We start from the raw sequence: 22,430 nt of genomic DNA, 5'->3' as shown, positions 1-22,430 counted from the left end.
GTGACCTCACATTTTTATGATGTGACTTCGGTCAAAAGAAAGAAAAAGCTCCGTAGAGGGATCGCCAGGGTGCGATGTCTGTATGTTCGCCTTGCCTCCGCCCCAGAATATCCACTGCCGCGACATTCACCTTGTGGTTGTCAGTCACCAGCCGGACGATGTCGAATCCTACATCGGCCGTCTTCTGGAGCACGTGGCGTTTAATTACGGCCAGTTGTTCTCCTGTGCAGCCTCTCGTAGAAAAAATACCCCACGGGAATCTTAAACCTTGTGTGAAGGCCACACAGCAAAAAACACAAAAGGGAGTCCGCTAGGACCTCGTCTTCTCAGCTGGGACAAATATCTTGAACTTCGAGGCCCATGTCGACATCTCCTACAAATGCATCTCTTTGCCTGTTGTAGATCAGCTTCTCCCCAATCCTCATCTCGTCTACTTCTGAGGCGTGTCCAGATTTGCTAGTTCTCCTTCCAGGCGGCAACGACGAGGCTGTTAAACCCAACTTCTCCAGCGACTGTTCCAATATATTTCTGTAGAGTGCTTCGACGACATGGTAGTCGGAGGAGTCCCTCGGACCTGATATGTTCGTAAGTCTTGCCGATAGGTGTCGAATAGCGATACAGTGTCTGATTGTGGTTTCAGGCCACTGCAGGTTTCTTCTTTTTATAATTCTTCACTTGGTCTCGAAGTAGCACTGCTTTGGCACTACCGTCTTCTGCATCGGCGACAACTTCAAAAAATGCACTGACCAAGCAGCTTTCCTTAGTTTCTGAAGGTCTTGCTTGTATGCGTCCAATGTTCTGCTCAGTCTGTCAATTTTCGCTCTCAGGGCGCGGTCTTTTTGTCGCCACCGTTTGCGCTGGAAGAAAAAAACTTGAAGAAGAGGGTGTTGGCGCTGTTTGTGTTTTAAATGACCTCTTAGCATGGGCTTTGGTTCTTCATTTCTTGTTCCTCACAGCTGTGAACGTTTCTTCGCCATGTAGCGGAGGTTCATGCGATGCGCCACTCGGTGCATTCACGTCACGTTCAATGTGATGTGCGCTGCTTCTACCATCTGTATATTGCCCGTTGGTTGGCCCAGCAGCATTTGATGATGTCGATAGCTCACCGGGTAGTTCAACTGGAGGGGCTGCCTTGTGTTCTGCAATCGTATTGTTGCCTTGCTCATCTTCACGCTCACCTAACACGCAATGCACACTTGGCGAAGGCTCGCTCTTACGTTTTTCTGCTCCTCCACCTGGTTTTTCTGGAACGGTGGACTTCTCCGGGTGCGGTGTTCTAGCAATGAATACACTAGGCCCTGCACCTGGCTTCAGTAGACGTCGCTTGCAGTCGTCTCGGAAATCAGGTGGTTGGAAGGGCAGGCTGCACACAACAGTGTAATCAGATGTTGGCACCCAATCCTTTCGTGCTATTACTCCTATCCATTGCTCCCGCGTAGCGCTGTCGGATGGTAGCTCATGTAGTGAGACTCCGGGCTCCTTCATTGGTTCGCTTGAGGTGCAGCGTGGGACGCAACAATAGCGCATCGCGCTTACAATACCGAACTCTTTTCAAAACGCACAATGCACAAAACTGCTTCTGAAGTGCCAAAAGACAGAAACAGGTGCGAGCAGCGAGCGGCAGCAGTCATCAGACGTATTAAAGAGTTCTTCTGCTAATAAGTCTGCCGCCGTAGTTTTCACAAAAGATTCAAATGTCGTTCAAAGAGTGCTTAAATAACCTATGAGAGAACAAAATAAATTTATTTGCGACTTTTTTCCTTCGCCTCTGCATGGTTATGTTCTCGTCTGCGTAAACAGTCGAAAACGTGCGGAAGGTGGCATCTGCCGCAGACACGTCGTCTGTTACAGCAACGGCACGCGCGCGCCGCGACTGCGCGGCAGTGTGCGCATGCGCGCGTTTGTTGCAAGCGGCCGCCGCAAGGAACGCTAGCTATCACCTCAAGTGGAAAGGAGGAATAAGAGAAAGGTAAGGGCAGCAGGTTTTTGTCGCACACGGCAGGCATCTTTCTAGAGGAGGCAGTGTTAGAACCTTCACGTACCTAAACGTCAGCAGTCAGCGTAGCGTACGCTCGTGTCGCTTCGTACAGTTTCAGCTACACGTACGGTACGCAAACTGTGTACCGTATATACTCGCATAATGCTCGCACTCACATAATGCTCGCACTCCCCACACATTGCCTATCGAAAATTGGAATTTTTTTATCGCCTGGTTAACCTCCCTGCCTTTCCGTCCTTTTCTATCTCTCTCTCTCTCTTTTTCCTCGCATAATCATCGCATCCCCAACATCACTCGACAGAACTAAGGAAAAGTGCATGCACTATCAAAATATAGCATTACCAAACTAATGATAAAAGGACTAACAGATACAAAGGAGCGGATGACCCAGCTACAGCCTAAGACAACTACAGCTCAGATAGGAAAGAAAATGATTATTTCAAAGCAAAGCGGAATCTTTGGGCTACATTAAAGCATTCAAGAGAGCGAGAAGGCGAGAAGGTGTTTCGTCAGTTTTGTTCCGCTGGTACCGCCGCACGTTCTCCCGAGTTCCGCGCATAGTTCTGCCATTTTGCGAAGACTTTCGTAGGCCTCGCTCAGTGCGTGCTACTTTTGTCACCGTGCTCTCGGTGCCGCTTCGCCATGGGGCGATACGCAAGCTACACCGCTGCCTTTAAGCTAAAAGCTGTCGAGTACGCTTTGGAGCACGGCAACCGCGCTGCCAGCAGACACTTCGGAGTCAACGAGTTTTGTGTCCGCTACTGGAGACGGCAGCACGACAAGCTCAAGGCAACCAGCAAGACTCGGCGTGCCTTCCATGGTCCGAAGACGGGAAAGTTTCCTGGGGTTGAAACTGCACTCCTGGACTACATTAAGGCTCTACGGGCGGATGGTTGCGCCGTGTCAATAGAGCTGATGCGGAACCAGGCGCGCGTAATTGCAAGGAAAGAAGGCATCTCGGCGCAAGATTTCCGGGCAAGTAACGGGTGGGCCACGCGGTTCATGCGGCGCAATGGACTTTCGCTCAGGAGGCGGACGACGCTTTGCCAGCGGCTACCTGCAGCCTATGAAGACAAGATTGTGGACTTCCATCGCTTCGTGATACGAATTCGGCAGGAAAAAAACTTCTTGCTCTCCCATATCGGAAACGCGGACCAAACGCCCCTCAATTTTGATATGCCGAGCAGCACTACAGTGGAGCAGACAGGTGCTCGGTCTGTGCACATAAGGACGACTGGTGCCGAAAAACAACGATGCACGGTCATGCTAGGCGTGACTGCGGACGGGCGGAAGCTGCCACCATATGTGATTTTTAAGCGGAAAACCCTGCCAAAAGGAAAGCTGCCCTCCGGAATACACGTGCGGGTGCAAGAGAAAGGTTGGATGACGGCAGAATTGATGATCGACTGGTTGAAGACGGTGTGGGCACGGCGACCGGGAGCACTTCTTTGTTCGTCGCTTCTCGTTCTTGATAGCTTCCGCGGTCACCTCATGGACTCTGTTCGCGCGAAGTTGACGGAATTGCATACGGACATCGCAGTAATACCAGGTGGCCTCACATCGATGCTGCAGCCTCTGGACGTGTCTTTGAACAAGCCGTTCAAAGATAACGTTCGGAGGCTGTATGCAGAATGGATGGCCGAAGGCCAACACGCTCTTACGCCGGGTGGCAAGATAAAGAGGCCATCTGTGGAGCTGCTGTGCAGCTGGGTAGCAGATGCATGGGGCATGATTGGCGCTGACGTGGCCGTGAAGAGTTTCAAGAAAACTGGCATTTCCAACGCCCTGGACGCGACAGAAGACCACTTGGTGTGGGACGAAGATGAAGAGGGTGAAGCTGAGGAAGCCGACGAAGCAGCGACCAGCGATAGCGATGGCAATGTCGACGTGGACTCCGCGGACTCTGAGTGATGGTGATGTTGCGGGCGGCCACCCTTCGCAAATAAAGTGTTTCTGCAGCTAGTGTTTGTCGTCTCTGTGGTTTTATTACAAACGTAAGTCCTGCTTGCAATTGAAGTTTTGGTTAAATTTACAATAGCTCGCTTGAGAACCCCGGTTCACAGCCTATTTACATTTGCTTTCAGCACTCCAAAGCATTGTTCAAAAATTTTCCCCGCGTAATTATCGCACCCCCTAACTTCGCACCAATTTTCTGCGAAAAAAAGTGCGAGGATTATGCGAGTAAATACGGTATATCTGCCTAGAACTACAAAATGCGCTAGCATGTTATGCCGCGCCGTCTAGTAGAGATAAACAAAACTAATTTTCTTTAGTCGAGCTGCTTGGAGCCGAGCCAAGTCAATCCACAGCGCGCTTGTAGCAAGACTTGCGGTCGCGTACAGTGTGGGCGGTAAATACTTTCCCCCTTTATTCTGACAAACGTCGAGCGATTTCAATCCACCGCCCTGCATGTTATCTTCAAAGGGATTGAATTCCCTCTCGTCCCGCAGCATATCTAAATCATCGCTTTTCGAGAAGCGAAGGCGCGCTGGTGTCCCACTCGTGTTGACAACGTGTGTGTACGGAGCGAAAACGTGCAACGTTTTGCTTTGACTGTGCCGAGGGTCTCGCGATATCCCGCGAGGTTTCGAGCCTCGCGTGGTCTCGCGAGACCCTCAGCCTCCGTTGCTATGATGACTAGAAAACACTTCTCCGTCAGTCTTAGGAGCTGCTGAAACGGGCTTCTATCTGGAAAACAAAAGCTAGTACTCACCTAAAACTTCATGCAAGAGAAAGAACGGGCCAACTGAAGGCAAATACAACAGTTGACAGCACGATACCACGTTGAGGGATTAGCGACAAAGCTGTATTCACTCTGAAGCGGTCGGGCAGGGCGCCGCCATCTTCCCTACGCCACGTACGCAACCAACGTGAAGACCGCAAAGCAAAGATCCGAATCTCACGTACGTCCGTGAGACCCACGCTGACGCTTCACGTTATGCGCATGGGCACTGGTGACTCGTAAGCGCTCTACGTCAGGGGGGGGGGGGGGGCACTTCGTTGACCTAAAGTGCGGTGAGTCAAAAGCCTTAAGCGCGGTGTTGCTGCTTGTGTCACTGATGTGTGGATAAGATGTTAAGCTTCGCCTCTAAAGAGCAGAACGCGGCAACGTCTTGCAACGCTGCCAGAGAGTCCACAGAACGCCATCGCCCGTTCGGCTGCACGCCTTGCTCGTCGGTAAACTGGGCCGGCTTGCACGAAACAAATAAGACCGGCTTATTTCCAGTCTAATCTTATTCGCGGTCTAAAAGCTCTCTCGGTTTTGAAGAAAGGAAAGGCGCATAGATGGTTCACTTTGTCGGTGAGTGCCTCAAATGCGCACGAACGCCGACTAAAACATTGAGTTACCGAACTTTCAGTCGGAGTTCGTGGTGCATTTGAGGTGTCCACTGACCAAATGAACCAGCTATGCGCCTTTCCTTTCTTCAAAACCGAGAGAGCTTTTAGACCGCGAATAAGATTAGACTGGAAATAAGCCGGTCTTATTTGTTTCGTGCAAGCCGGCCCTGGTTTTTGAGGAAGGGAAATGTATCTGTCTCGCATATGTCGGTGGACACCTGAACCTCGCCGAAAGGGAAGGGAGGAAGATGGTAGTGAACGAAGACATCGTATTCCCTAGACGCACCTTTATTCATTCCAAACCATCGTGCTGGCATGGCGGAGAGGTTAGCGTGCTCGACTCCCACTCCGGATACCGTGGTTCGATTCCCCAACTCGACCGATTTCCTACTCGGTTTTATTTATCTTTCTGGTCTGACTAGAAAGGGTAAATAGGTTACCTGGTTATTTGACTAATTAAGTAAACTCAATCCCACTTACTTTGAGCATCACTACAGCATCGCTTTAATTTGTTACATGATTACTAACCAAAGAACAATTGGCCCCGTTTGAAATTCGCGCACTGTGATGTTACAATTTTGACCAATTGAAAATCGTGACATTTCTGTCGACAACTCCTGCTTACAACGATGAGGCATTAAAGGCTTCCGCCTTAAAACTGTCTATTAAAAAGCTCATTTCGTCTACTTTTGCGATTGGCCAGCGGAGTAATACAGAACGCCGCGGACCGCAGCCCAGTGTGAGCAACTTCTTTTTTTTAACTTGTATTATACTGTAGTAATAACCATAAATAGTATTAAACATAACACCGGCAACATGTAATGCATCACTGGGGAAATTCTGGCTAATTATGTAAAACCAATTAGACATATTAATAACAGTAATTATTAAGCCTTGAAGATACGAAAAGCGAATTTCCACCGCCAATGTTACTACCAACGACCTGGGCCGGCTTGCACGAAACAAATAAGACCTGCTTATTTCCTGTCTAATCTTATTCGGCGTCTAAAAGCTCTCTCAGTTTTGAAGAAAGGAAAGGCGCATAGATGGTTCACTTTGTCGGTGAGTGCCTCAAATGCGCACGAACGCCGACTAAAACATTGAGTTACCGAACTTTCAGTCGGAGTTCGTGGTGCATTTGAGGTGTCCAGTGACAAAATGAACCAGCTATGCGCCTTTCCTTTCTTCAAAACCGAGAGAGCTTTTAGACCGCGAATAAGATTAGACTGGAAATAAGCCGGTCTTATTTGTTTCGTGCAAGCCGGCCCTGGTAAAAGAAGAAGTTCCAAAGAATACAGGAAGAAAACGAAGCCAGCGCGAGACTTTTCGAGTCTTCTCTCTTAGCTCCGAGGCCCAAGGATGTCTTGCATGGAGCACGGTGGTGGCGGTCGAGGTCGAGGCCGAGGTCGTGGCCGGGCGTCAGGAACAACAGCGCCCGTCTTCGGTGTGCAACTGCTCGGCCAGAAGCTGGGGCCACTGTCAGCGCAAGATTCTGCTGCTGCGACAGCACCCCCGGTAAGCCAATCATCAGTCGAAACACTAAGCAAAGAAGGTTATTGCCGAGCTTTTTGAAGCAGTTTCATGGACAGAATTTTACAGTCACTTTCTGTACTGCAGCTGTATATGGCGCTGCTGAATTGTAGAATTTGTAAAGCAGGGAAAGGACCAATGCATGATTTTACTTTGTCAGCAAATACGGGGGTGAGGCGGAACCAGTGGATTTCGGAAGTTAGGCTCTACTTGGCGTTACCCAGAGATGTCGGACCAAAGTTACTAGCACCAACTAAGTTTCACAGCTCTGCCCGGAGAGCTCTCCCAAGTGGCGGTCGCGTGAACTAGTGGCGCTGCGAATGAGTCTTGCTTCCTCGACGCCGCTCGGTGCGGCTCGCTGGCCCTGCTGCGCCCTTTGTAAAGAGCGCTCGCGAAAGCCGTTTTGTGTTGTCTTTAGTTAATTTTAAGGAGAAGCCTTTAATGCCTCATACTGTCGTTAGCAGCCGTGTCGATAGATGTGTCCGCGTGTCGGCGTCACTACTTAAAAAAAGACCTGTCGAGGCTAAGAATCGAACCATGGCCTTTGGCATTCATTGTGAAAAATCCAGGCTCTAACAAAAAACAAAATGCCTTTGGCATTTGAATTCACTAACTACTCATTTGGCATTTCAACTAATCATTAACAACTCTTGACTAGTTAGCCATAACTGGTTAGTCATGACTAGTTATTCATTAACCAGTCATTACTTGTCATGACTGGTTAGTCGTTAGTCATGGTTAGTCATGACTGGTTAGCCATGACTAACCATGGCTAATGACACATTAGTCATGACTGGTTAGTCATTAAGCAGTCGACTAGTTCGTCATTAACCAGTCATGGCTAGTTATGGCTGATTAGTCATGATTACTCATGGCTGGTTAGTCATGACTGTTTTGTCATGAGTGGTTTGTCATGACCAACGTTACTAGAACCAAGTTCTAGTAATGTTGGTCATGACTGGCTAGTCATTAGCCAGACATGACTAGTTCGTCAGTAACCAATCATGACTAGTTGGTCATTAACCAGTCATGAATTAACTAGTGATGACTAGTTAGTCAATCACCAATCATGACTAGTAAGTAAATAACAAATCATGACTAGTAAGTCATGGGTCATGCGTCGTGATTGGTTAGTCATGACCCAATTAGTCATGATTGGTTAGTCATGACTACTTAGTCATTAAGCAGTCATGACTGGTTAGCCATTAGTCATGGTTAGCCATGACTGGTTAGTCATGACTAACCATGACTAATGACTGATTAGTCATGACTGATTAGTCATTAAGCATTCGTGACTAGTTAGTCATTAACCAGTCATGACTAGTTACGACTGGTTAATGATTGATTAGTCATGACTAGTCATGACTTGTCTGTCATCGTTGGTTAGTCATGACTAGCTAGTCATTAACCAGACATGACAAGTTCGTCATTAACCAATCATGACTGGTTTGTCATCGCTGGTCAGCCATGACTAGCTAGTCATTAACCAGACATGACTAGTTAGTTAATAACCAATCATTACTATTAAGTCATAGGTCAAGTTATGATCCAATTAGTCATCAATGGTTAGTCATGACTAGTTAGTAATTAACCAGTCATGGCTAGTCATGACTGGTTAGCTGTTAGTCATGGTTAGTCATGACTGGTTAATCATGACTGGTTAGTTATTAAGGAATCGTGACTAGTTAGTCATTAACCAGTCATGACTAGTTACGACTGGTTAATGACTGATTAGTCATGACTGGTTTGTCATGACTGGTTTGTCATCACTGGTTAGTCATGACTGGGTAGTCATTAGCCAGACATAACTAGTTCGTCATTAACCAATCATGACTGGTTTGTCATCACTGGTTAGTCATGACTTGCTAGCTAGTCATTAACCAGATTTAACTAGTTAGTTAATAACCAATCATGACTAGTAAGTCATGGGGCAGGTCATGACTGGTTAGTCATGACTGACCATGACCAATGACTGATTAGTCATGACTGGTTAGTCATTAAGCAATCGTGACTAGTTAGTCATTAACCAGTCATGACTAGTTACGACTGGTTAATGACTGATTAGTCATGACTAGTCAAGACTGGTTTGTCATCGCTGGTTAGTCGTGACTAGCTAGTCATTAACCAGACATGACTAGTTCGTCATTAATCAATCATGACTGGTTTCTCATTGCTGGTTTGTCATGGCTAGCTAGTCATTAACTAGACATGACTAGTTCGTTTATAACCAGACATGACTAGTTAGTTTATAACCAATCATGACTAGTAAGTCATGGGTCAGGTCATGACCCAATTAGTCATGACTAGTTAGTAATTAACCAGTCATGGCTACTCATGACTGGTTAGCCGTTAGTCATGGTTAGTCATGACTGTTTAATCATGACTAACCGTGAATAATGACTGTTTAATCATGACTGGTTAGTTATTAAGGAATCGTGAGTAGTTAGTCATTTAGGTGGCGGTCCCACTCTGACAATGAGCGGGAACCATTTTTGGTGATATTTGTACGTCGACTGTACCTCGCTCGTTCGCTTCATAAATATGGTTCAGATATCTTCGAAAAGCTAGTTTTCTGTGCTTTCAAAAGATGCATTTGGTTTAACCGTAGCTGCCAATTTGTTTCAACTGTAAAAGAAAACGCAAAGATGAAAACTGGCAGTTGAGCTCAACTTGTCTCAGGAAATCCAAATTGTGAAAAACCTCTTGCACCTAGAGAAATATCTTTCGAGATACTTTGAGATCTGATGATAGTGAGCATATTTAAGCATTTAGAAGTACGTGTATAGATTAGTTTATTAGCCACGCATGTTTGAATAGCATAGAAAACAGAACAATGTAATCTGCAAAAACTTTTGGGATATGCATTGCACTACGGCGACTTTTTGTACAGTTTGAGATCGTCTAATCCCTCTTCCATTATGAAAATTTCATCCATCTGCCTTGTTTAGTTTAAAAGTTATTCCTGATCAAAGTTAGCGTTTTTTTCTAAATAGTTAGAAACGGAATGCAATACTGTTCAGGTAACCAGCGCGTGGCAGTTCTGAGATTTTGCGTAAAGAAACTTACTAGTTCGCTCTACGCGGTTAAGCATCGCGTTTAATGTACGGCTTTTGGGGAATGCGCAATGTCTAGTGGATTTTAGCTACCTTTTTTGTTCTCCTTATGAAGGACACAAGCTCTTGAAACGTTCCGCGGCTTCTTTTTTTTGGAAAATATACTCTTAAAAAGTCGGTCTCTCATTCTTTTAATCAACTTGTAACAATTGCCAACAACAAAGTCCACAGAATACCAACAATAATAGCAATAACGCAGCGACATGCGATAAATGTAGATAAATGTAGTAAGTAGCGCCATCTACACACATGCACGTGTACTAAATAATCACAGTTCAAAAAAATAACGTGTGGCGCTGCTAAACATTTACAATGAGGAGGTGTTCACGAGAGGGAACGATATCTTTACGATGTTTGCACGTTTCCCTCGATTTTGTCCTATGTAGTGTGTGTCGAACTTCCAAGCAGATTTCCGCCATATTGCTTTGCTGGATTGTTTTGTAGCGCAAAGCTAGTAAAGCCACACTACCCGGGTCAGAGCCGAGTTTTGCGCGACTGTGCGCCGCCTGTTATGCGCATGCGCGAGAACCGCGTGACGTCACGAGAGGCGCAGGTGCGTCGCCTCCTCGCCACAGCCGGTGCTGCCGGCGCCGGCGGCGTGCGCTCCTCTCCGACGCGTGACCTCGTGTTTACGACAGTTGCGCCGCGCGCCACTGCGCATGCGCGAGGAGGGTGCGCGGAGAAATGACGGTCGCGCTCAACATGTAAGCTCTGGTAAGCTAAGGAGAGTCGAGCCGCTGCCGAACGGCGCAGAAGACTGGAAAATGTAAATTCTGCCGATCCCGAGGTTGTCGCCTGGCAGTTCGCCGTCGAGCAGCCAAGGCAAAACGTGCGGCCGAAACACCGGAGCGCTTTACGCTACGTATATCCAGGCATAGTAGAGCTAAGCCACTGCCAAATTTTTTCACCTGACCCTACGAAACGTATTCTGGGCGTCGTATTATTTTTCGAGGACAGCTTTGGCATTGCTAAAGCGACAGGAAAAATAAGAGACAGGCTTTCGCTTCGTGCCGCCGGTTGTTCGTTGTTCCGGCTAGCGCTGTAGAGGGAAAGTTGGAGAGCGCTCGATTCGCCTGCACTCAATACACCAGTTCGGCAAACTTCTGCGGCGGCGGCGTTGCGGCGGGTGTGTACCACTAGTTCCGGCACTTTGAGCGCAGTTTGGCACTGTCTGCTTCCAAAACGGATGGTCGACTGCAGGCCTGGTCGTCGCTAGCCTTTGCGATGCCAATGAATTGCAGCCAGCTGTTTACAGCCTACATCAGCGACAGCCAACATCTCGTATCTCATGAAGAAGTGTGTAAACAGCACATCACAATAACATGTTGCCACGAACCAGCGTCGATCCGTTTCTTTGGAGAACTCGAGCAGCGTTCTAGCTTGCCGACGAGTGAAAGTTACTTGAGTCTCCGCCGTTTATCACAACCCGCAAACCATCACCTGCTTCCATGGCGGCTGCAGCTGCACTATTTCAGCACTAACCATGGAGCAGGTGCAGTTTTCTTGAACTAGACTCGCACTTCTTTCAAACGAATGCCGTGGTTCAGAGGGCGCCATGTTCCAACGCTGAAATGAATCCATGTGGTATATAAGTCGGGTAAAACTCAAGAACGAAGCAGCACATGCCCATCAAAGGAGACCGCCCAGCCAAGCGCGTCGACCGAACAGTTTTCTGTTCGGTCTCCACAAGTGGGCCGCGACAGCACCGGTGGAGACTGAGGCCGCCACGACCGTCTGTTGCCGAATATGACCCCACCTGTAACATTCAGCGCTTTTGCGCAAAAGACGCTCTCGCGCGGACATATGCGAAAGGTGAGCACCCCAGCCCTCTCCCCCCCCCCTTCCCCCTTTAGTGGCCAGTGCAGCTGAGACAATAAACGGGGGCACCACACCTACTAGTACCTTCGCCTTTCTCCCTGTCTTTTCCCCTGCTCCAACTCAGGTGCTCCTAGAGACGATGGCGGATGCCGGGGCTGCAAAATCTTTTCCTTTCTTTTTGAGTTATTATTCTTTTAGCCTTACCCCGAACAAAGGACATCCACCCTCAGCGACACGGAGACAAAAGGCCAACTCCTTCGCTCTCTTTCGCAGGCTTGGTTGCATGCACAGCCACACAAATCGACGTGATTGGCTGGAGAGCTCCCTCGTAGTTGCGTGTGCCGCTTCGTTCTTTAGTTGTAACCGACTATAGTGCTGAGAAGTCCCCTTTTCGGACACTGGCACAAAGGTCCGCCCCCTCCCCTTGCTGCGCGCCCCTCCTGCAGGCGGGGTAGACTAGCGCCGCAGGAAAAGGAATTCTTGGAAAATGATTACAAGCACGTTATAAGCGGTGTTTACATGACTGGTTGAGTTGAGGATTTGAGCTGAGAACCGGTTACTGGGTTCATGTAAACACCTAAGAGTCGGATCCGGGAGTCGAGGGAGCGAGTCCAGTCAACTCCGCTGCAGGGGGTGGGTTGACTCACTCGATCCCAACAGCAGATAGCACGTAAACCGGTCTGAGTCGGGTTAGTGGAAGGGGAGGTGATAAATGCGAACCTGTTATTCGCTTGCGCCGTAGCGCCTCCGAGGCAGCCGTGCGCGCCGCAATCTTCCCGGCTGCCATGGCCTTTCCCGCTGCGCCGCTCGACGCTTGGTGCCGCTGCTATTGAACCGGTCGCGACTCGCTAAAATCAAGTTCATGTAAGCATGCAGTCAATTTGGGCTGACCTTCCTCATCTCGATCTCCTGGTTCAACCCGCCGAAGTCGGGTTCATGTAAACGAGGCTATAGTTGCCTGACAATAGACTGTGTGAAAATAGCAGCTGTTCCTTCAGTTTCCGGGTACGCGCGTGTGGACACGCACGAATACACACACACATACGCGGGCGCACTTTTTTAATCCTTGATCCAACCAAATCGAGGCAAATCGACGCAAGGCAAGAAAGATATACATTTCAGCACGCGATGGAAAATTCTGGAGGGAATAAGCAACCTAATGATGGAAACTGGATGCAAGAAAGACGTACGTCTAAAATCACGCCGTAAGTCATGGTTAGTCATGACTGGTTAATCATGACTAACCATGACTAACGGCTAATCAGTCGTCACTAGCCATGAGTGGTGAATTACGAACCAGTCATGACTAACCATTCATGACTAGTTAGTACATGTTGACCTGCTTTGCACCGGGATGCAATGGCGGTTATCCCAACGTTGGACTCCACGGACCGTCATTTCTTCGGGCCACCGAAAGACAGCTGAGCCACCACCGCTGCCACGTGCAGAAAGAAGAGAGTTGAAAGATATGACAGCAATACATGGTAAATGGAAGGAAAAAGATTGTTACTAGCTTCGGCATCTGCCATCGCTGCTGAAAGCACCTGAGCTGAGGCAGCAGAAATGAAGGATAGCAGGTAGCGTGTATGAGTGAAAACAAAGAGTTGAGGGGATAGTAGAAAGGACAGGGGGAGAGGTACACTGGTAATAAAACTATTTACATATTAACATAACAGCAAGAGAGAAAGAAAAGACGCGCGTCGCAGTAACCGCGTCCGCCGAAGCGGAGACGCTGGTTGCTGGCCCTTCTGCGCCCTTGAAAAGACGCTCGTCGCAGTAACCAAAGTTACTAGTTTGTTCTAGTAACGTTGGCAGTAACCGCGTCCGCCGAAGCGGAGACGCTGGTTGCCGGCCCTTCTGCGCCCTTGAAAAGACGCGCGTCGCAGGAACCAACGTTACTAGTTTGTTCTAGTAACGTTGGCAGTAACCGCGTCCGCCGAAGCGGAGACGCTGGTTGCCAGCCCTTCTGCGCCCTTCAAAAGACGCTCGTCCCAGTAACCAACGTTACTAGTTTGTTCTAGTAACGTTGGCAGTAACCGCGTCCGCCGAAGCGGCGACGCTGGTTGCCGGCCCTTCTGCGCCCTTGAGAAGACGCGCGTCGCAGGAACCAACGTTACTAGTTTGTTCTAGTAACGTTGGCAGTAACCGCGTCCGCCGAAGCGGAGACACTGGTTGCCAGCCCTTCTGCGCCCTTGAAAAGACGCTCGTCGCAGTAACCAACGTTACTAGTTTGTTCTAGTAACGTTGGCAGTAACCGCGTCAGCCGAAGCAGAGACGCTGGTTGCCGGCCCTTCTGCGCCCTTGAAAAGACGCTCGTCGCAGTAACCAACGTTACTAGTTTGTTCTAGTAATGTTGGCAGTAACTGCGTCTGCCGAAGCGGAGACGTTGGTTGCCGGCCCTTCTGCGCCCTTGAAAAGACGCTCGTCGCAGTAATCAACGTTACTAGTTTGTTCTAGTAACGTTGTCAGTAACCGCGTCCGCCGAAGTGGAGACGCTGGTTGCCAGCCCTTCTGCGCCCTTGAAAAGACGCTCGTCGCAGTAACCAACGTTACTAGTTTGTTCTAGTAATGTTGGCAGTAACCGCGTCCGCCGAAGCGGAGACGCTGGTTGCCGGCCCTTCTGCGCCCTTGAAAAGACGCGCGTCGCAGGAACCAACGTTACTAGTTTGTTCTAGTAACGTTAGCAGTAACCGCGTCCGCCCAAGCGGAGACGCTGGTTGCCAGCCCTTCTGCGCCCTTGAAAAGACGCTCGTCGCAGTAACCAACGTTACTAGTTTGTTCTTTTAACGTTGGCAGTAACCGCGTCCGCCGAAGCGGAGACGCTGGTTGCCGACCCTTCTGCGCCCTTGAAAAGACGCTCGTCGCAGTAACCAACGTTACTAGTTTGTTCTAGTAATGTTGGCAGTAACCGCGTCAGCCGAAGTGGAGACGCTGGTTGCCGGCCCATCTGCGCCCTTGAAAAGACGCTCGTCGCAGTAACCAACATTACTAGTTTGTTCTAGTAACGTTGGCAGTAACCGCGTCCGCCGAAGCGGAGACGCTGGTTGCCGGCCCTTCTGCGCCCTTGAAAAGACGCGCGTCGCAGTAACCGCGTCCGCCGAAGCGGAGACGTTGGTTGCTGGCCCTGCTGCGCCCTTTTTAAAGCGCGCTCGCGACAGCCGCTTTGTGTCGTCTGCTTCTCGGTTAATTTTTGTTTGTATCTTATGACATCGTGCCTCTTCATGCCAACCTGCTTTGCACCGGGGTGCAATAGCGGGTATCGCAACGATGACTCGACGGACTGTCATTTCTTCGGGCCGCCGAAAGACCCCATCGAGTTTAAAAGGTGGGAGCGTGCACTTCACAAAAGATCGCGAACTGACTTCGAAATGCAAAGTTTGTGATCTCCATTTCGAAGAAGAAGACCTTCTAAAGCACTATTGTCATGTAGTGCAAGTTAAGTAAGTGCTTTTGGAGAGAGGGAAATGAATGCTGGCACCAGGCGCTCTCCCGAGGCTGTTTCGTTCATTGCCGGCGCATATTTCAAAGCCAAAATGCACTAGCCGAAGAGAAAGCCTCCAGTGAATCGCGGTGCCCATTGTGTCGCGACAGCACTGCAAAGAGGTAACTTGGAGGATTCCGAAAGCGCATCAATGCATCCCGAACCGGACAGCTGCGCTGCAGAAAGTGATTTTAATCTTTACCGTCTGGAGTCCGCAGCATTACCGACAACGCAGTGGAAATTCGAATATTTTCGTGATGACACAACCGACGAAAGATGCGGCATATTTTACACTCGCCGTCTAGTGCAGGGGAACTTGCTTGTTGGGAAGACCATTCTGATTGCTGAGCGGATATCATGTACTGTGAACGCGTATAGCAAGCTGCACAAGAAGATCTCATATCACATTGAGAGTGTTTCTGACGTAGAAGCTCTGATGAAGCAGATCGGTGAAATGAAATTGTGTGAGGGAGCCACATCTCAAAGCTCATGCGGAGGTACGAGATATCACAAGAACTGCTCTGTCATAACGTCGCGGCGAGTTTGTCCTTATTGCTTGAGGCTGCGTAGACAAATTCGGCAAGCAAAAAATTCTGAAAAAATAAAACATCTGCAACAACGAAAGGCACGACGTCTTAGAAAAGCCCTGCTGCGAGCTGCGGCAGCTAACAAGAAACGGAAGGTAGAAATATCGGAGTTAAAAGATAAGCTCGAGAAGAGCTCAGAAGAGCAACTAGAACGGCAGCTAGAAGGCCTTCCAAACCTGCAACGGCTGGCTTTAATCACGGCATTTAAGCAAATAAAAGCCAAAGCACTATCTGGAATCAGATACGATGCCGAATGGCTTCTTAACAGCATGCTTGTGAGACTGGAAAGTCCGAGAGCATACAAGCTTCTGAATGACCTCAAGATGCTACCACTATCAAGCATGAGTCGTCTAACTCAAACACTGAAGGGCATTCCCTGCAAATATGGATTTAATGCTGTTGCTCTTAAAGCAATCCAAAAGCAGATGGAAACAAAAGATGGCGTATGAAATTCGGCACTCTAATCTTGGACAAAATTAAGTTGAAACAATGTTATGACTTCAACAAATCTACATACACAGTCGACGGTTTCATCGACTACGGTGGTGTCGTCAGCGGAAATGTTAGCGAGCAGGCAGACCATGCGTTAGTTCTCATGTTCGTGCCAATGTTTGAAGGATGGGTGCAGTCAATTGCAAGCTTCGCAACCAAAATCGCAGCGCCTGGGCGCGTCTTGGCGGAACTGGTGCTTGAGGCCGTGGTGAGGCTTCACAAGTACGGAGCAACTGTCCTCAGCATTGTAAGCGATGGAGCGGGAAGCAACAAGTCCATGTGGCAGCATTTTGGTGTGAACGGCAGCATGGCTGGTACCAGCCACAAGATGCCACATCTATGCTTACCTGACGGCAAGTTCATATACTTTGTCTGCAATGTGCTACACATCATCAAGTGTGTGAGAAATCATCTTCTAAAGCACCAAAGGGGCCAAGTAAGTATAGCCATGACTAAATAATTTTCATTCTTTTGAGGAAAGTCGAACTGCTACCTTTTTTATTCACGTTTCAATCTGGAACGCAAAACATAAATTTTGGTCACTATAAGTCTCTGTACGAAACGGAAAAGGACAAGCACCTCAAGGTGGTGCCGAAGTTGAAAGCAGCGCCCGTGCAGCCGAATAATCTTCAAAGAATGAATGTACGACTTGCTACGCAGGTAACCGTAAAAACCCGTGCTTAGGACCTTTGTTTATCACGCCACGTTAGTGTAAACATCATCCAACTGACCTTTTCCAGTTGTTCAGCCGGAGCACAGCAATTGCACTGAAGGTGTACCGAGACGCTGGCGTCACAGAGCTACGAGATTCCTCCGGCACCGAAGCCTTTACCAGGAGCACGAACGACCTTTTCGATGCTCTGAACGCAAGGCATCCTGCTGAAGGCATCAGGAAGGGTTCTCCTCGAATTCAGGTATGAGTCTAGGCTGCTTTTCTCTAATTTATTAACTGTACCGTATTCTGATAACGGCACAAAGAGGCAGCAGGTATACAGTGAAGGCACAAAAAAAAAGTGGCAAACTGTTTTATGTGCTTTCTCTATCCTTGTTACCGTCGTCTGCACCGTCTTCAGAATACGTTGTTTTATCTTCCCACTAGTACAACCGTTTATTTCTCTTCATATTTAGGTCATCAAGGACCACCTGGATATGTTAAATGAAACATAACGCAACCACTGCAACAAGAACATGCTTTTGTTTGCCTCATGTCAGACAACAGAATCGTTGCGGGTAACACTGCTATCCATTTTGGATATTATCGACGAGTTGCATAAGGCCGGCGTCCCGTACGTTTTGACAGCTAAGCTGAACCAGGACCCACTTGAGGTAAGAAACGCAAGGTATATTAACAGTATTAACAAGCGTAGACATTTCTGGGGCAGGGCATAGCAAAATCGCCTCAGTTTTCTTCACCGCTGCATCCTAGACAGACATAAATGTTATATTACGAAATGAGCCAATTCTTTCGGAGTTCAGTAACGAAGTTTTTTGTGTTTGTGTGTGTGAGCGAAGTTATACCTTCAGGCCGGTTTTGGGATGCGATCGAGACTTGAGCGACGGTATTACTTTTTGATTGCAAGCACCTTGGATTTACAGAGATTTTTCGGCCTGGTTCGCTCCTTCAACGGTGACGAGGACCATCCAACCATCACCCAGTTCAGCCAAATCTACAGATTGCTGTCGCTGTATACTCCCGTCAAAACTGCCATCAAAGGGAACTGCTCTGGCACCTGGGAGTCAGTTCTAGTTTCCCTGCACGACAGCTTGACCTAGAAAGCCAAGGCTGCAGCTGAGATGAAATCAGCTGTCGAGTTAAAGCTTTCTAAAAACTGCAGTATGTAGTTCTCTCTGGGGACTACCATGAGGACGACCATGGCTACCACAAAGCCGACACTCAAGATATAGTTGTCTATTAACTGTGTGGATGTATCCATAAAAAGATGGAAAAAGTAATGTCTTGCACTGAGTGCAAGAGAGAGAGAGAGAGAAAACTTTTATTTAAAAAGAAGAAGGTTGCTCGAGCAACTTGGGTGGCACCCCTAGTCCAAGGCGCCACTGGCTTTAGCTGACTGACGGACTTGCTGAACCAACTTAAGTTGCTGATCCAGGGTCTCGCTGGTCAGGGCCACCTCCCACTGCTCATATGTCGGGATGGATACAGTTAAGTGTTTCGGTTTCGTTGTACATTCCCACGATATGTGGTAGAGCGTAAGGCAAGCTCCACACCAAGGGCATGTATTCTGATATTGAGTGGGGCTAATCTTGTGTAGGATGAACAAGTTAGGGAAAGTGTTGGTCTGAATTTTCCTCCAGTCTATGGCTGCGGAGGAGTCTAGTTTTATGTGAGGGGGTGGGTATTTTCTGCGCTCCAGCCGAATATGTTCTAATCTGTCACCATAGGTGCTAGGCATGGGCGAGGGGTAGGGATGAGGATCCGCCCGGTGGTTTAAATATCGGGCTAGATCGTTGGCTACCTCATTTCCAGCTAGTCCGTCGTGACCAGGTGTCCATGTTAGTCTGTGTGTTAGGCTGAGATTGCCAAGTAGCTGTGTTGCTCTTGAGGGAAGCCTGCCATTAAGAAAGTCTCGGCAGGCTTGTTGGGAGTCTGTTATACCGTGGGAGGACTCTCCTCTTTGGTCTTTATGTTTGATGGCAATAGCTATTGCCAGAGCCTCTGCAGAGGAGGGGTTTTCTGCATATATAGAACCTTGGAGAGCCGGTTTTAGTTGGTGGTCAATCGCAGTAACTGAGAACTTTCGCGGCGTGGGGTAGGCCCCAATGTCTACGTAAACGGCTTTACGGTCGCTTTCTAGGTGTTTCTGAAGTGCCTTTGCTCGCGCTTGTCGTCTGCCTTGCTGATGAGCATGATGCATGTGACGTGGGATTGGACTAACGGTGATCTTTTCTCGGGTTTTTAGTGGAAGAGAGGTTTTACTGCCTCTTGTCCCCAGCCCCGGCCATGTCCCTAATTTAGTCAGGATCGTCCTTCCCGCATTGGTTTTTAGAAGGCGTTCTTTTTGGCTTTCCAAGAGGGCTTTTTGGAGCTCGGTAAAAGTGTTGTGCAGACCAAGCTCTAGGAGTCGTTCTGTAGAAGTGGCTATTGGAAGATTGAGGGCAGTTTTGTAAGCCCCTCTTATGATTGTATCGATAGCGCTGGTTTCCACAGTGCCCAGTTTTTGGTAAGGGAGGCCGTATGTTATCCTGCTCAGAACTAGGGCCTGGACGAGTCTAAGGGTGTCCTCTTCTCTCATACCCTTGCGGTGCCAGGTAATGCGGCGGATCATTCTTGAGATTTGATTAACTGTTGTTTTGATGGTTCTGATCATATGGTCGGATCTGAGGTTACTTTGAAGGCAGAGCCCCAGTATCCGGATCTTGTCCACTTCATTAATCTTGCGTCCACCCAGGAAAAGCTCAACTTCTCCTGGGGATGTGTAAGGGAGTTTGTGGAGTCTAATGACCTCAGACTTCTCCGGGGCACACTCCAGACCACTTTCCGCAGCAAATTCTTCAACCCTGTATATGGCTTCTTGTAGGGCTTCTTTTTTTTGGGCTAAGGAGCCGTGTGTGGCCCATAGAGATATATCATCGGCATAGACCGTGTAGCCTATGTCGGGCTGCGTTTGAAGCTTTCATGCTAGCTTTAGCATGGCAATATTGAAGAGGAGGGGGGATATTATAGCCCCTTGAGGAGTACCCTTGTTAGGCATGGGGAAGGGATGAGAACGGACTTCACCAATGCCTATGGTGGCGGTTCTGTTGGAGAGGAATGCCTTGATGTAGTTAAATATCCTCTCTCCACAGTTTAGACCACTCAGCTCCTCTAGGATAGACTGATGGGAGACGTTGTCAAAGGCTCATTTTAAATCCAGGGCTAACAGAAGGTTTTCTCCGTGGGTGGGTATTGTATTAAGCACTTCTTCGCTAATCCTTAGGAAGGCATCTTGTGTACAGAGACCTTTTCGGAATCCCACCATAGTGTAGGGGTAGAAGTTGTTATCTTCTATATAGTTCTGGAATCTGGTGTGTATGATTCTTTCATACAGTTTGCCCAGACATGAGGTTAAGGAGATTGGGCGGAGGGACTCTCCTGCCGGGGGTTTCCCGGCCTTTGGAATCATAATGATGTCCGCATGGCGCCACTCAGCTGGAACCTGGCCTTTCTCCCATAACTCCTTGTTATTGTATTTTGTTAGGTCTTTCAGATGGTCGTTGCTGAGGTTTCGAATTATAGCGTTGGTAACCTTGTCTCCGCCCGGTGCTGTGTTCCGCTGAGCTATTCTTGCTGCAGCATAAACTTCAGATACCGTTATGGAGGCGTCTAAGCTTGGATTTTGTTGTCCTTCATAGGTCAGGGTGCATGGAGGGGTGTGGTCTCCTATGTACTTGCGATGCATGGCTGTTATGAGGTCTTGGTCTGTGCCTTGAAACTTATGGGCAACTGTTTGGAGAGTTCGGCTGGTAACTGATTTGGCCTTATTCTGGTCGAGCATGCATCTTAAGATGGTCCATGTCTGGGCTGTGCTTAGAGTGCCTTTCAGGGAAGCACAAAACTCAGACCAGTTTTGTCTACACAGTTGTATAGCATATGCTTGCGCTTGCTGTGTAATCTTAGCAATTCGTAGTTTTAGTTTTCTATTGAGACGCTGCTTTTTCCAGCGTTTAGTGAGGCCTTTTCGAGCCTCCCATAGATGCAATAGGTGGCGATCTACGTCCGGTGCTTCTGCGGTCCGTTGGATGGTTCGAGTGTTGCTTGAGTGGGCATCTTTGATTAGTTGAGTCCACTCTTGAATATTTTTTAATGCCTCCTTCTGGCGGCGGGCAGTCTCTGAATTTTGTCCAGTCCGTGATGTGTACATTTCCCAGAGCTCTTCTGATTCTGACAGTTGGTATAGAGAGACTTATGATGTTGTGGTCGCTGCCCAAGGATTCCCCTAGGTTAGTCCAGGTTGCGTGATTAATGTTCTTAATGAAGGTGAGGTCTGGGCAGGTATCTCGGCTAATACTGCTCCCTGTTCTGGTAGGAGAGGTAATATCAGTGACGAGTTCTAAACCTAGCATTTCCACGGCTTCAAGTAGATTAGCACCTTTTTGAGAGTCGCTTATGTAGCCCCAGGAGCTGTGTCTTGCATTCATGTCTCCCAGAACTACCAAGGGGTTGTCCTGGGCTATTCTGGTGCATTCTGTTAGAATAGGCAGAAAATCTTCCTCCTTGCGGCTTGGAGGGCTGTAGATATTTAGGATAAAGATGCTCTGCTTTCCCCTCTTTTGCGGCAGAACTTCAACTAGGACATGGTTAATATCTATGAAGGGGTTGATATCTATGAGTGCAAGAAAGCTTTGACAGCTAGCCCTGAATATCATGCACTTGAGCCCAGACCACTTAGCTCACAGATTTGCGCGCGTTTAAGCAAGGGTGCTTGCGGCATCCTTCGCGGAAGTTTTTAAGCATGAAATGCTTTTAGCCCCCGTTGTCGGCAGTGTGGTGACGTCACGCCGAGACCGAGAGTCATCATCCGGGCACTGAAATCCACTCATCCGGGCACTGAAATCCACTCATCCGGGCACTGAAATCTACTCATCCGGGCACTGAATTCCAGTCATCCGGGCACTGAATTCCAGTCATCCGGGCACTGAATTCCAGTCATCCGGGCTCTGAATAGAAGGGAAGTTTATTCAACAGTGCAAACAAACAAAACATTGGAAACACACTCATGACTGAGGGCAAAACAAATGTATACAAAGTGGGTGGCCACCCAGAAACACCATGACCTTATTTTAACACACCGTACATATCACAAATTACCGCCTATAGTGCATAGAACGAACATTGGACAAAGAAGAATCAGCCTCCCGTAGCAACGAAGCACGGGGGGGGGGGGGGCAAGGATCGTTCTCAGGGTGATTGGCCCTTTCAAAATTATACACCACCATCCTCGAACAAACCAGCATAGTCGGTAAAGAGAGGGGGGGGGGGGGTCGGCCCGGCTAATACCGCAGCGCCGGCATAACCAGCCGGCCTTCGTGCACGACAAAGAAGCGTGTGTGCCACCGTCGCAGAAACCGCGCCT

The sequence above is a fragment of the Amblyomma mixtum genome, chromosome 3, assembly GCF_055824585.1.
Source record: "Amblyomma mixtum isolate Tamu chromosome 3, ASM5582458v1, whole genome shotgun sequence".
NCBI classification, from domain to species: Eukaryota; Metazoa; Arthropoda; class Arachnida; order Ixodida; family Ixodidae; genus Amblyomma; species Amblyomma mixtum.
This window is presented reverse-complemented; position numbering follows the sequence as displayed.